The following is a 15,754-nucleotide window of genomic DNA, read 5'->3' as shown; positions in this document are numbered from 1 at the left end:
ATTTTTAATGAAATATTAGAAATCCCTGTAACATCAATATTTTCAATATTAGACTGCTTTAGTTTAAAAAATTGCTTGTTCCCGGAACTTGCCCCTGCAAAGAAAATCAGATGGAAGACGAAAGACTCAGTTGCACATGATAATAGAGGGAGTTGACGATAGGAAGATTGAGGCCCTCTCATTTGACCTCATTTATGTTGGCTTATCTCTCATATAATGTAGCGTCTCAAAAACGTCAACATTAAACAAATATGGCAGACTCTTTGGTGTCAATTTTCAAATTTATTGGGAGACTTTAAATCGATATATAGATGCAAGTGAACACTTTTAGCTCATAGAGAGTGTTGATATATCTTGATGTCGTATTTAGGACAACAATTATTTAGCATAGCGCATTTAAAGTCGAATGTTTATCATCCACAAAGTTTCTTTGTAAATTTAGGCTGTAAAAGATGATTCGACATAACTGCTTTCTGGGGCCCCTTTTTTCCACAAAGAATAATATTTAATCTACAACGATGATTGTAGTTTTAAAACATGGGTGAATAAATACGACACCCTTTGGATAGTTTCAATAGTTCAGACAAATTTAATTATAAGGAGTATTGTATTATCTTTGATTTTTTAGACCTTATTACAGCTTAATTCGGTCAGGTTTGTGAGAATATCTGTTAAGGCAAGCAAATTGGTGGGTCTTAGTACAATAGAGGGATATGCATGTACGAGAAGACCTAATATGGCTATTGTTATTATTTTGCACATAGTCATTGTCCAATCCGATGACAGAACAACAAAACATGCTGGTTCACACACGTGGGATAGGTCAATTTACCTGTTGTAACTTTCTACATTTCAAACATTGTAATGGTCAGCCAATGCTATTTATAAATAATAATATTTATATTTTCAAATGTTTTCCTTTATATAACACTACTCAAAGCAAGCGTTTTTATAACTGTATAAATACAGGTACGGGGTCAAGAAGTCATAGATGTGCGTATGGATAAACGTTCGACGTAATTTCTCAGTGACGTCATAAAGAATCGACGCGCGTTGAGTGGATTACATACATGCCGTTGGTTTTGAAAAATAATGCATTTCACACGTTAAAAGTCACAATCAGGCAAATTTAAAGTACTAGTATGAATAAGCCACAAATGTAAATATAAGTAATAAGGTATCATTTTTTGAGTTTCATTGGGATGTAAAACGGGTTGGCATATGATCAAATCTTCCACAAAGCCCTTCTGGCTTTATGGAAAATTTGATCATGTGCCAGCCCGTTTTGGCTTTATGAAAGTTTTGATCATGTGCCAACCCGTTTTACATCCCAATAAAACTCAACAAATGATACCTTATTTCTTAAATACACATGAATTGTCAGCATTTAGGGTTTTTAGGACAAGAAATGCACATGAAACTTGTATTCACTGATACTCGGGAATATGTGTACGAGGGCTGTCCCGTAAATCGTGGACAAAGCGTTTTCTCGAAAAGTAATGGGCGCACTAAGCTGAAAATTTCAGTAAATGTTGATCATATTTAAGTGCATGACAATTTCTTTGATAAAGTATAGGCAAAAATAAAGATTTTTTTATGCTTGAATGTGCACGAGGTATTTTTCTACGTCGCAAGGTCAAAAAACAAAGGTTTTATTAAAGAAATGACAAGTTTGAATTCAAAATAAAAGTTTTAAATAAATAAGATTTGGATTAAAATTATCCTTATCCAATTCCACAATCAATTTTGCAGTCTTTGTAAAAATTTTAAGGCATTTGCTTAATTTTTGGCAGTTTCTCGAGCATTCGAAATAGGAAAGTCGTAAATACAACACACGAAAAATGGCGACGTTTTATTACATTACGGCGCACCGGAGAACAGTTCAGTTTTATTTCGATGTTGTAATGACACCTCTAGAGACTTGAAATGACCATAGAAGAAAAAAATATTATAAAAATATCACCATATCTTAAGTATACGAATGAAATAGGAGTTTTCTTAGCGAATTTTTTTTTTATTGATTCCCTGGAGAGTACAAAACATACGGACAAACTCCTAATGTAATAGCAAAAGACGCTGTCACAGTAGACCGCCGATATGAGATTTTTCTATTAGTTGAATGATTGTGAAAACATTGTCCGTAACTTACTAATAAATCTTCAGAGGATCGCATGAGGGTGCCAGTTGGTTCTTCGGCTGTTTAGGGAGACTAAAGAATTTGTATCAATGAAATTCCTAAATTTAAGTCGGACTCATCCAACTTCATTTTCAGCAAAGATAAAACGTGACGCTGTTTTAGACACTTTGACGTTATAATTCATGCGCCTTAAGGTGATACAATACATGGCTAAATTTTTATTTGTTTATTAATGCATATATTTATCTGAAATTTGCTGTGTATATTTCTTGCCAAATCTGGGGGCGTATTTGCTGGGTCGAACGAGACAGGGAGGCATAGACCCTACAATAAGACCACTGAGAGGGCTGCACAGCTAGTTCGAGAACACATAGAATCATTTCCCGCATTAGCGGGTCATTACACCAGAAAAGACTCCAACCGAAAATACCTTGGACAGGACTTGAACATAAAAAATGTATGAGCTTTACTTACAATTACATAAGGGAAATTTGAGAGAAGATGAACTGGTTAGTCAGCCCATCTACAGGCCTACAACGTCGTTCCTCTTACACATGAGGATATATGGGATTTTAAGAAAGTGCAGTCCCAGTCAATGAAATACAGCAAAGTGGAGTACAATGGCACAAAGATCAACTGACTTAATATCAAATGGCTTCGATTCATGAAGGAAGATTCTGATAACATCCTCTTTAAATATGACTTTGAGGAGGAATTTAGGAAGATGAAAGTAACAGGGAGTGGAAAACGCGGACGACCAGAAAAATCCAGAAATCTTCCAAGGAAATAAAATGGAAAACAGCCAATCTCACAGGCAAAGAAAAAAAAAAGACCTTTTAAACTTGTGCAAATCTAAAGTCATCTGTCCAGAATACAATGACTATAATTACAAGAACTTGCCATGCAGCAATAATGTTGTGGATAGACTTCCTGAGCCTGATGCCGATGAAGATGACACTGACAGAAACGGAATAAATCCTGTTTCTACCATTATGTGTACTGTGTATTAAGTTACATACATGTATATACAGTGGTGAATTTATAATACTTGGATTAAGTAGTTCTTTGTGCATGAATATTGTTTAAGTCTTTGTTCTTACGGTGTTTATGCTTACGTTTTATTTTGGATTATGTTGGTATGTGTATTGGCAAACAAATTATATTTCGGTAATGGTTTGCAACATGGTTTTTATGTATAAAACATCTCTATTCCTACAAAACCATATCCACGCATAAAGCACTACACCTTTTAAACTATTGTAAAATCTATTCATATAATAGATACAAAGAATGCAAAAACAATGTAACTTTCTTTGCTGTGTTTTATCACCTATAGATTCACTCTTTCGTATGTGATTTACACCATCCATAACGGCGTATCTACAGAAACGATGTTTTGTCACTTATTTTTAGAACAACGGAATTTGGATGTATTAGAGCCAAAACGACGTACATGTATCTCAGAATACAAGTTTTATGCATGTATTGAATGTTTAATAAAAACCACATGTCTCAAACCATAAAATCTTATATTTTTAGCTTTGATTTTAGCATAATTCTGGTGAATTATGGTAGCTGCATACATGTAAGTGGCAATAGGTAAATAATGGTATACCAAGTTGACTAAAACAGTTAAATTATCTGTAATATTCATCTAAATATTTTTATTTTTGGCTCAAACTTTGTCGGCATTTTTTTCCAGAATGTATCTTATAGTGATAAGTGGTTGGGGCATTAACCCATCGATGTGGTATATTAAACTTTCATAAAAATAGTTCAATTTCTGTTTTTAGATTGTTTGAAGTCAATCAATCCATGTTAACTTAATTTATAAAAATAACTTACCTTAGAAATCTATTCTAGGTGCTCCTTGAACTAATTTTAAACGTCTTTGATTGTAGTCTACAATTTATTGATTTTGAATAATGAATACATTTTTTTTTTAAATATCTTTAGAAATAATGTTTACAAGATGTATTGTATTTAATGCATAGTTGCATTAAATTTAAAGCCCAGCACTTCACAGATCAGACCAAACTGCAAATTTGAGAGTAATTATGAGGCTTTATTTAAAACCCCGTATAAGGACATTGATCTACTGACATAAAAGCTTTTATTATAAGCGAAAAAGGTTTTCTTGTGCGTTTACAAGAAATTAGAAGAAAGTTCTGTGTAAATGAAATAAAGTTTATTATCTCAATTCTTATAATGATGTCTTATGCAAAAATTGTATTAGCTAGTCATTGTTTACTCAGATCACTATGACACATTAAATACACGATTAGATTTAAAATATAGTGTATCAAACTGGGACAAGTTTTAACTTTAGTTAAAGATAATGGGCTTAGACTATTTATCAGAATCGCAGGGTGATAAAGAAGAGAGTGATCTAAATCAAAAAATAATGAAAAGGTTAGAATATAATGGGAATTGGATGTAAACAAGATACCCCTACCCCAATTAAAGATCTATATCCTTCAAATCACGTTTCAATTTTTTTTATTAAAAATACTATTCTATATTAGCGATTAATTACATAAAAAAAGTCGAGTTAAGTTTAGACATTTAATTTTTTGTCAATTTACAGGGGGCTGCAAGTTACCTCATCCTTTAAAAGAACCGACTTTAAAACTATTTACGAGATATATAAGGAATGAAGCTTATTTCAACTTATGTTATCCGATATAACATAACTTGGGACAGTTTACGCTTTATAAACCGCAAAGCGGTTTATAAAAAAGCGTAAACAGCCCCATGTTTTGTTATATCGGATAACATAAGTTGAAATAAGCTTCATTCCTTATAATTTAATTCCAATGTAGACAATGAGACAATATTTCCTCCGGAAAAAGACTTAAATTGAGCATTATTTTAAAAGTAACGTCAAGCAGAGTAATACGTTTTTGACGTAACTCATTGTGACGTAGGCAAGTTATGTTATCCAAAATATTATATGTTCCTCTGAATGATTCAGCCAATTAAATTGCTTGATACAGTACAAGTGAAATTAAATTATTTCTCTTTTAACACTTCACAAGTTGACTCTATAAATGTGTACAATGCCAACCAGACCCAACCTGACAGAAAGCAGTCACAGAGCAGTCCCGAGGACTGATTTCTGGCTCTGCTAAAGCAGCGGTCTCATCAGTCCCAACAGTCAGTTCAAAAAGCAGTACCAGCAATCCCAAGGGGCGGGGTTTATTATTTAGGTTGGCGGAGCTACTCAGAAATGAGATTTCTAATCAGAAATGAAACTATAAAAGGCAGTTGAAATTGAATCTGAGTAGTATCAACAAAGGTTAGGAATTCTTATATTTAGGCGAAAGTCCTTAATTCTGAACAATACACGCATAGAGACAATTTGAAATAATATCTCTTGAAGGAAAAAAAAGACTTTCACACCTATGAATTATACGAATATTTATTCAAAATCATGGGGTGTATTTCATCAATTTCTGTTTTTAGATTGTTTGAAGTCAATCACTACTAGTTTACTTAATTCATAAAAAAACTTACCTTAAAAATTCATTCTAAGTACTCCTTCAACTAATTTTAAACGTCTTTGATTGCAGTCTACAATTTATTGATTTTGAGTAATGAATACGTTGAAGCTATATGGGTTCAGAAATTCTATTGTGGAATATTCGCACGGTGGTTCTTTTTTTAAATATCCTTAGAGATAACCTTTACAAGATGTATTGTCATATTAAATGCACAGTTACTTTAAATTTAAAGCCCAGCCATTCACAAATAAGACCAAACGACAAATTTGAGAGTAATTATAGGGCTTTATTTAAAAATCCGTATGAGGACATTGATCTACAAACATAAAAGCTTATATTCTGAGCGAAGAAGGTTTTCTTGTGCATTTACAAGAAATTAGAGGAACGTTCTGTGTATATCAAATAAATCTAATTATCTAAATTCTTATAATAATGTGTTATGCAAAAAATCTATTGGCTAGTCATTGTTCACTGAGTTCACTACGACACGTTGAATACACGATTAGGTTTAAATATAGTGTTTCGAACTGGGACAAGTTTTAAGGTTAGTTAAAGACAATGGGCTTTGACTATTTATCAGAATCGCGGGTTGATAATGAAGAGTGATCTGAATCGCCTGTTATCTCTTGTCGTATATACTTTCATTTCCAACTATGTATTCATGCAACCAGTGCATGAAACAACAGAAAATCAGCAGTGTCTGTATATACGTTATTAATTTGCTTTAAATACATATAATGTCTTAAATAAAATTTCATTTTCACAATTTCTTTTATTAATTTACACTATCTAATTAAAATTAAAAGATTCTTCGCATCGTGCAATAAAATATACGTACTCACAGATTTATATTTGTTGATCGCTAGTCCAGGCCACCGTTGACTGATCAGTTTTAAGACAATTTATTTACTAATAGGTAGTCATTCAAAACACTTTAAATGTCCTTTATGAAAATGATAATTTCAAAATTAAAAGGTTCGCCAACACTATAGTCTGTCCCACGACCAGAACGTCACTACTTTTTGCAAAATATCTCAAAATAAATATATTAGACCTTTTTAATAATATATGCAGACATGCGCAGAAGTACTTCCGAGTGGATAAAACACGAGTCGTTCTGCGCAACATTCCACGCTTCATTTTCGTCAAAAGTATTTTGAAAAAAATCGTCGCTCATTCTTCTAAAATTGATATTTGCTTATTAAACTGAATAAAATTGGTTTGTAATATGTTTTTTGTTATTTATATCAATTCATGTACGAGTGACAAACATTTCCTGTTTATCGTTACCTTGTACTCCTTGTTTACATCGGCAACGAGTATGGCGACCCGCGAAAACTTGAAAAAAACAAATGTTAGTATATTACGCACCATTGCAGCTGATCTGGGGATCAAGTCAACAAAAAGAAAGAAGGATGATCTCATATGTGATATATTGTCTCGCCAAACGCCATCAGAATTATTAACTCCAGTTGTGCAATTGCCATCGGAGGCTCCGTTAATCCCACCGACGTTCAGTTCAAGGAAAACCTGCCACCTTTTAATTCAGTTCATTATCAGACAATTACCAACGATCTTAAACCTCCCATCATTTTATTTTCTACAGTCTATGATTTTATGATAACCAGGCGCAGGCAGGGGGATCAAAGCATCCAAATGCAAAACTTCAAAGGACTAGATAAGTCTGTGAAGCATTTTGATGCTGGTGATGTCCAGGATATGTGTATTGCACGAGTAAGTTAATAATATTATTTGGAAATCCAGATTTATTAAAAAAATCTTTTTCAAGAGCAACATGCAACTTACGAAGAGCCATAGCTGCGTTACCGACGACACGGCTGACTCAAGTATTTAAAAGGAAACCGCCTGTTTCTATTTATATATCTATACATGTACCTTTTCAATTCAAGATCAGCTTGCATGCATGTAATCATTTATAGACCAATGTTATATTTTGATAGTTGCACGGTTGTTACATGAGAATCATTTTACTTGTTCAATACCCTTATTCTAAACAAGATTTTTAGATTATAAAAAATAAAAGAAGCTAGCAATTATGACTTTGGGTGATAAGAATAGTTCAACATTTTCAATATAGAAGCCACCTTTAACCAAAATTGTCTAAATGTAATGAAGAGCAGTCATATCCAAATAAAATTATTCAGAAGTTATTTTTCTGGTTAAAGGTGGTCTTTAGCTACAGTTTGTCACTGTTTAGGGGGATACCTAATAAATCTTATTATATTCTCCATATAAACAGAAGGATTTTTATATCTATCATATAAGCAAACTTTAATATTTAAATATTATTTTTGTGTGATTGCTTTAAAGCATGTATAAAAAAACATTATATGACAAAATTTTGGTGAAAAAATGTATTTAAAAAATCTGATGCACTATTAGAATAGGCGAAAGTGACTATCAAATGCGCTATGGCTCTTTGACTAGACAACAGGAATTGGACATCAAAAACAATTATTATATTATATACTTATTCATTGTCAATTTTTTCCAAAAATGACAAAATATTTAAAATAATTTATTTCAAAAAATTTCAGATTGATGACTCGACAGTGTATATAAGAGCATTTTGCCTAGCCTCAATGAAAAAGCTGCGTTATCAGGTTTTCTTGTGTATCAGTAACGCCAATGGCTCAAACAGGGTGGACTTTGCCTACTGTCAATGCCCCATAGGGTAAGTATTTCACAGTTCTTATTTAAAAGATAATTAAATTATCATATGAAATCTAATTTTTCATTTGATGTTATTCTAAAAATATGTTGTTATATACATGTTCTTATTTGCTGTAAATTATATATACAGATTAGCTCAAGCATGTAGTCATGTTGGGGGGCTACTCTTCACAATATGCAATATGCAATCCACTGCAAAGGCACCTTTACAAGGGGAACAAAGTTGTACGTCAACACTCTGCAAGTGGAAAGTGCCACGATCAATGAACCAAAAGCCAAAACCTATAAGTAACCTTGACCTCTCAAGATCCAAGGCGATGGAAAGCTGTGATGCTGATGATGATGTAGCCAGATTATCGTCACCATCCCATGTGTCTGCAATGGCCAGGTTCGACCCTCGTCATTCTGAGGACAAACATCCTAACCTTGCTTGGTCTCTGGATCAACTTAGGCAACTAAGAGCTTGTTTCCCGCATACAGGTTTAAATTATATTTAAATTATTGTGTTCGAAATACAAAAAAAAAAGAAATATGAATATAAAAAAACATCTCACTGCAATGAGAAAGATATAATTTAATGACTATTTTATTCAATTTTAGAGCAGTATATATAAATAGTATAAATATTGAGGTATTTTTTGTATGAAGTAAAAAAACATAAAGGTACCAGATAAGTATCAATTTAAAAAAAAATGGAAAAAGGGAAAAATATTTAATAAATCTTAAAATTAAATGATAAGAGGATTATAGTACACATGTTTAGCATTTTATGCAGTGATTCAATAATAAAATCTTTGCTGTCTAGGTATGGCTCATCTCTGGAATATCCCAGACTCCAATGTCCCTAGTGCTGTAGAAGCTGAAGTTGAAGTGGAAACATCTGTGCACCCATTGTACCTTAAAATGGAAAAGATGGTGTTATCAGATGAAAACTGTAAGTTAAAAGTAAAATTTTGATCCTATATGTCAAAAACCTAAATATAAACCTATAAACATAGACCAATTTCCAAAAATAGAATTAAAACAATTATTATTAACTCAATCTCATTAAAATTAGTAACTGTTAACTAGTAATCCTAATTTTCAACAGTGCCTCCGGCTGTGATAGATGAAGAACTAATGAACTTTATAGAGGAGAAGACAAGGGGACAGAGACTTTATGAAATGTGGAGAGTTCTCCACCTTGGCAGAATAACAAGTTCTATGTTTGGTGATGTGCTTCTAGCAAGAGAAACCCCAGCAAAATCTCTCGTCAATCAGATCTTACATGGATCAAATCTTGACAAGTAATTTTCCTTTTAAAACAATATTATTTATGTACTTAAAGCTCATTTAATTATGGTAGGTGAAGTTATTTCCCTTTTTGTACATCAAATGATGAAGCAACATGTACCTAGAATGTAAAGTAGTCAATATGTATGAAGGATACCTTATCCTTTCTATTATTCCGAATTTAAAATATTTCAGATATACATCACTACCACCACCAGTCCAGTGGGGCATTGACCACGAAGCAGACGCCAGAGAGGAGTACCTTTCCATGAAAAGGGCCATTAATGAAAACACTGATGTACTTCCTACAGGGATCACGCTGTATCCTACTTACTCATTTCTTGGAGCCTCCACTGACGGAAAGATAATGGAAAATGGAGACATTGGCTTACTTGAAATTAAGTGCCCCTTTTCCATTAAGGGTAAAAATATTACCCAGTGTGAGATTTCCGAAATTTTAGAACTGAATGACAGACAGTTTTGTCTTGAGATGTCATCTTGTGGGCCAACTTTGAGAAAATCGCACACATTTTATGCTCAGGTACAGGGAGAAATTGCCATCAAGGGAGTACCTTGGGTGGATTTTGTTGTGTGGACAGAAGCAAAGGCAAACAACATCTTTATAGGACGAATTCTTTTTGACGAGCAATTTGTTTACTCTATCATGCCAAAGATAGTGAAATTTTACATGGATCAAATTTATCCATTATTGTACAAGTCTTGAAATTTATCTAATGATGCATAGCGATGTGTTATGAACTTCTAGAAGAGAGGTCCTGTTAAGTGGTTCTATGTGCATGATATCGACAATCTTGTATGCATACTAGTTTTTACATGTCACGTTCAGCCTTAAGTACATAATTATGTTCCCCAAACGAAGTTGGGGAACATATTGTTTTTACTCTGTTTCTTACTATTATTATTTTTCTTCCTGGGAAAATTTTGTCCACGAGTGATCTTGTAAACTACACATCCGACGAAGGTAAAATGTTTTTAGGGTCAGTAGACATGTTATGTAGATTTGCCGAACGAAGGTCATTTTGCGCGCACGTGCTTGCAAGAGCGTGCACGTGCAACACGTGAAATGACCAATATAATGGATATTGCTGTAATTTTTCTTTTTCCTAATGAATTATTTTGAAACTCATAATGTAAGGATACACAAGTAGTATAGACAAGATGGCATGGTCAAAATAGCAAGATCTCACGCGCATGTGCTTCGCTCTGATTGGCTGAAACTAAAGTCTCAATATCTTTCTTGTTTCTTGTCATAATCTTTTGAAATTTTGAACATAGATGATAGTCCTGCACTATGAAGATCTACAGCATGATATATATAAATTTTCATGAAAGCATGCGCATGCGCACGTGCTTGAATCTGATTGGCTTTAACTTTAAATGGCTATATCTCCTTTGTTTATTGACGAAAGGCTTTGAAAGAGGTAGAGCCAAGTTGTGCATAAATGGCCCTGGACTTATATCAAATAATTAACTATCACCCTCTTTCACATTTTATATGTCAAAATAAAGTAGACATGCACTTGGTGCTTTTATTTTCTATAATAAAATTTCGTTTTGAGAATCCAGATATTGGAAAACATGGTTTGAGAAATTGCAATGTTCTTGAAATTTGCAGAAAACATGCGTATTTCACTAACTTCAGCAAAGAATTAAGATATGAGCACAGCACACGATCCAAAAAATAAAAAATGTGTTTTGATCTTCAGAAACAGAGCTTTCATTATGTATTTGCATATTTTGGATCAGAGGTTGTGCTCTATATGAAATATTGAAAACAATCCTCAATTTTAGGCCATTTTCAAAGGAATTAACACAATATGAGGAAAATGATGCATTTGATGACGTCATAATCAATTGACTAGATAAAAAATTACGTCACAATTAATAGATACATGGTCACCAACACTCCAAGTAATAAATACTGCACTTGCAACCTAAACTGAGCGGTTTTGATTTTTCGGAAATTCTCAGGGCCAAATAAGGCCCAACATGGCTCTTGCTCTTTAAAACATAGTCATGCATTAGGATATCCTAAAATATGATATAGAAAAAAAAATCATGATATCACGCGCATGCACGTGTGCTGCAATCTGATTGGCTGAAACTTGATATGGCTATATCTCCTTTCCCAAGTCAAAATGAACTGCTTATTTTAACAGTTTTTAAACAGTTATTAGGCAGTCTGGTGTTTTTTTGGCAGTTTTAGGCAGTTCTTAACAGTCTTAGTCTTAGCATTCCTCAAAACTGTTTACAGACTGCTTAAAAAACTGCTAAGAATTTGTGTAAGCAGTTCAGTATTGATGAAACTTAAGCAGTCAAACAAGCAGTTTCTCAAAACTGCTAAAAGTGCAACTAATTCATTTCGACTTCTTATAAGAAGTAATACAACACTTTTTCACTCTTGGTGGTCCTAACTTTCACTAGTCTTCATCACTGCCCATGTGTTACTGTTAATGCTTCCTGATGATAACGTCACAAATAATTGGGGGCCAGGCAGGAGTTCTTATGCAGAAAATAAAATTAAATAGAAGAAAAATATGCTAAAAATCTTACTAGAAATGATACAATAGTTTGTAATAAATTCAGGCTTCATGTTATAAAAAGCATGAGCATATGAGCTTCTAATCTTTATCCCATCAACTTGCAAATCCAGCTGTCTAGTTACATTAACAACCTGCTGTGTCCCCCTTGGTTGCTTGAAACTATAGGGTTGTATCCAATGAGGAAAGCCAGTCAAGATTTGTGCGCCTTTTCCACATCAGTTCAAAATAACAAATTGTGAAGATGTTTGTGATGGTCTGGGATATTATATAATTTATATTTATACCCATACAGTGAAGAAGTAAAATATGCTTTGGAAAATACAATATTATCTGTGATCATGGCATTAATTGGACTGGATGTGAACTTAATATTTATATAGTGACAAGTTTATCTGAATTATTTTCCATGAGATGGGAGATCATTATTACAAAAATCTGATCAAACAATGGAATTGGGTGATATAGGAAAACTGTTTAAAGATTTGTTGGCAGTAATTAAAGTACTATGCTTCAGAAAATATGGTAAGTGTGTGGGCTTGTGATATAATAGGCATACCCTCTTCTCATTTGGATAACTATTAAATTATAAAATGTATAATTTAGTTTGTATATTTTATTATAAGTACTTAATATAAATTAAAATATTTGCAAATAAATTTATATTAACTAAGCTACTGTATATAGAAGGATCCGTACTCAAGATTAGTCCACTGTATCAATTTAACCAAGCTCTAAAGATATGCCACTGACGTTTATGCAGGAAAATGGACTTAATGAAAGGACTCATTTACCATTCATACCTTAGATCTAAATCTCAATACTAAGTCAAATTCCCATATATGATGTCATTTTTTCAATAAATTACCCTGGAAGCAAAAATAATATGCATTTTTTGTATTCATATATCATGTATATGGGTGGTGTCATGTTCTCATAAGTAGACATTTAGCTTAAGAATAGTGCTTATAGCATTCTTTTTACCAGTTTTTAAGCAGTTAATAAATTTTCAAATTTACATGTAGGTCACTCAGAGTCATTTCCATATAAGTAGAGCAAACAAAAGAAGCAGTTATTAAGCAGTTTTTAAGCAGTTCTCCTTAACCTTCCTATTGACTGCTAAGATACTGCTAAGGAAACTGCTAAGCAACTGCTAAGTTACTGCTAATGAACTGGCTAAGTACTGCTTAAACTGTGGACTGCTAAGGAAAACTGCCTACGGAGAGAAGAAGGCTAGTAAACGGACTAAGAACTGCTCAAGCACTGAACTGTTAAGGTTAAAAAACTGCTTAAGAACTGCTTTCCACTTTGACTTGGGTGAATTGTTTATTGACGAAATGCTTTGAAATTTAAAACATAGTCATGCATTAGGAAATCCTAAAATATGATATATCATGAAATCATGTGCATGCACATGTGCTGCAATCTGATTGGCTGAAACTTTATATGGCTTTATATCTCCTTTGTTTTTTGACGAAATGTTTGGAATTTTAAAATATAGTCATTCATTTAGATATCCTTCAATACGATAAAGATAAAAATTTATGAAATCACGCGCATGCATGTGTGCTGCAATCTGATTGGCTTAAACTTTAAATAGCTATAACTCCCGTGGTTTTCAACCAAACAGAATGGGATTTGGAACATAGATAGATATATTAAACCTCTACAAGAAAATATGGTCATCATGCACATGAATACTCGTGCGTGTATGTGCGCTGTAATTCGATTGGCTGAAACTTTAAAAAGCTATAACTCCCATGTTTTTCAACCAAACAGGGTGCCATTTAGAACATAGAAGGATGTATAATAGACTTCTACAAGAAGATATGGTCACCATACTCATGTATGCACGTGCACGCACGTGAAATGAGTTAAATCAAAAATACACTTGAATGAGCGTATTTTTAAATACTTTTGGATTAAATACTATAATATTTAGTATATTAAAATGTATAGATTGTGTAGACAAGATGATATGGTCATTACACGCATGCATTCACATGTGCACGCGTGCAATGCTAAAATTTGAATGAACTTGGCGTTGTTAAAGTATCAAATGCATAGATTTTGTCCTATTTAATGAAACTTACAGGGAATATGGCACCAAAGGGTCTAAGTTGGGGAGCGTTTGGGGAACATCGATCTGTAACGATCCCCGTTACAATTAGCACTAGATATGAATAATATGCATTATGGTGTGAATTCATTAAAATCAAAACAAGAATTTAGATATGATACTTACAGAGTTATGATTCATCAGTGGAAATCTTTTCCCCATCAACAAGGGGATAATCTAGGTTGATCAGCCAACAGCATACTTGGAATATCTTTGTAATGAAGTTGACCATTGTTAGGGGGATTACTCCTTCTAAAACGTGAAAGTTCTTCACACGCCCAATGCTTCTTTCAACATGGATCCGTAGTTGAGCAATCTCCTGGGTCTTGAAGACTTCGATCATCAGTCGAAAACTGGTTAGAAGTGCCTAGAATACAATATCAAGAATTTTTTTTAAGCTAGTTACCATGCAATGTTTTCCTGATTTATCTAAAAAAAAAAATATAAACAAAAAACAAACAAATATATGCTGAGTTGATCAACTGGGAGGGGGTGATTAAAATAAGATATGGGATTAGGGTAAATCTAAGATTTCATTTACAACTTAGCGCTCTATTTAATACCTCGGAATGGTGGAATGTTTAAGGAACATTGTCTTTTTTCAAGTAAGTCAGCTATGGTGAATCCTTTGTCTGCCATTTAACTGTCATTTGGCTTAAGAAGCGGAAGTAGGCCACATTCCTCAGTTAGCTGACGGTCTGAAGTTTTTCCTGGCCATGCATCAGAAACAAAAGTGATTACTCCAGATGGACTTATACCGACTCGGAATTTAACAGTGGTATGATGCTTGTAGTTAGAAAATGTAAGGCTTTGGTTTATAAGGCTACTTGGTGATTGAATGAAGAGTTCTGTACAGTCAATAATCACTCTGGTTGATGGATACATAGAGTCCAACTTTCAACCTCATAAGGACTGCAAATAATTGATCAATTGGATGTAAGCAAGATGATGATATTCTCACTCTGTCTGTAGTTGACGTCTGTCCCTCCCCTCTCCAATATGTCATCCGTGAACATTTACTTGAAAGGTAACTTTAACCAGTGAAATTGCAGAATTAACATTCAAATTCTCACATCTGCAAAGCTAACTTAAATTATTGGAATATTTAAAATCCAAAAATTTAAGCAGTCAATTACAACTGAAATATAATTTAATTGTTGCATAAAAAAATAGTACACTACCTCTGAAAAAAGGTGAATCAGTTTTTGATCCATGAAAGTAATTATGTTCAATGTTTATTATATTCCTAACTTGTATAAAGATTCATATGTGAAAATAATATTAGTTGAGAAAAAGATGTCAAAACTTACTTGTACAGCCACAAGAAGATTGTAAACGAAGGTAGACCAGTGTAAAAACGTGTCATGCCATCATCATCTTTAATGCGCTCAGCAGACCAGTTGTGTTTTCGTAGGTCCTCTCGGAGTCTTCTTTAAGTCTCTTTAAGGTTCCTGTTTTCTTGCAGGAG

At 33.3% G+C, this 15,754-nt stretch overlaps 1 pseudogene; it reads left to right on the top strand.

The window, feature by feature from the left end:
• Positions 1-6,961: 6,961 nt before the first annotated feature.
• LOC134253362 (uncharacterized) lies at positions 6,962-10,330 on the top strand (annotated as a pseudogene).
• Positions 10,331-15,754: the final 5,424 nt, after the last annotated feature.

Source organism: Saccostrea cucullata, unplaced genomic scaffold, assembly GCF_032062105.1.
Source record: "Saccostrea cucullata isolate Sc308-1 unplaced genomic scaffold, CSIRO_AGI_Scuc_v1 ctg1466, whole genome shotgun sequence".
Classification (NCBI taxonomy): Eukaryota; Metazoa; Mollusca; class Bivalvia; order Ostreida; family Ostreidae; genus Saccostrea; species Saccostrea cuccullata.
Note: the sequence above shows the minus strand (reverse complement) of the source record. Positions and strands in the feature narration are given on the sequence as shown.